Source organism: Sciurus carolinensis, chromosome 4 (genome assembly GCF_902686445.1).
Source record: "Sciurus carolinensis chromosome 4, mSciCar1.2, whole genome shotgun sequence".
Lineage (NCBI taxonomy): Eukaryota > Metazoa > Chordata > Mammalia > Rodentia > Sciuridae > Sciurus > Sciurus carolinensis.
Genome location: NC_062216.1, coordinates 29,720,700 through 29,721,782, shown reverse-complemented (window position 1 = coordinate 29,721,782; position 1,083 = coordinate 29,720,700).

The following is a 1,083-nucleotide window of genomic DNA, read 5'->3' as shown; positions in this document are numbered from 1 at the left end:
ACTGTGATGGTATGGGAGATCAGCCAGGTGCAGGATGCAAACAGCTGCAAGTGAAGTTGAGCAAGGAGTACAAGCTGCTGGGTATGTAGACTTCAACAGATAGACAGGGCTTTGTGCAGTAGAGGATGAAGGTGTCCAGACTTCCTGGGAGGCATCCTCTCTACAGGGTTCAAATTAATATGATATCCAGCACCCTCAAGGTCTTCAAAAGCATTGTCTCCAATCAATTTTAAGGTTAAGAGACTGCTAATAGCCATTTAGAGAGTCATGGAACACACTTCTGGCCATACCTGTAGGCCTGGTTTTTGGCCCCCAGCTGGGTGAAACTTCAGACACTGGACTATTCTTGGGGACACTTTCCCCTCCCTAACTCTTCTTTGTCTTTTTCTCTTTTTTTCTTGTTTATGAGGGAGAGGAGGTGGTTCTGTAGAAATTAAAAAAAAAAAAATTAAACATGCTGTGTTTAAATACGTCAAGGAAAGATATTTAAAAAATCCCTATTTATTGCTACAGCTCTCATAAGATACTTAACTATATCTTTTTGAAGAAGAGACCCTGAATCTTTCAAAATTCTCTCTAACCCAATTGAAAAAAAATTAAAAAGCAAAAACACTTCCTTCAAGGAAGCCATCCTAAGAGTGGAACAGATGTCAATGGATTATAATGGTAATGGTATCTGGGAGCTGAGGTATTGGTTTTTCTTCCTGGGTAAACAAGGCCTGGTGGGGTGGTCACATACATATGATAAATAATGCTGTGAAACTACCCGTAGCTTGGATCTGGAGTATTCCTCAAAGTCTCATGCGTTAAAGGTTTGATTGCCAGGCTGTGGCACTATTGGGAGGTGTTGGGACCTTCAGGAGGTGGGGCCTAGTGGAAGGAAGTTAGGTAAATGGGGTTGTGCTCTTGAAGGAGATATTCAGACCTCAGACCCTTTGCTCTCTCTGTTTGTTTCCTGACTGCTATGGGGTGAGCAATTTTGTTCTACTATATGCTCATTGCCATGATGTCCTTCCTCACCAGGGACCCAAAAACCAATGTATAAATGATCATGTATCGAACTCTCTGAAACTGAGCCAAAAT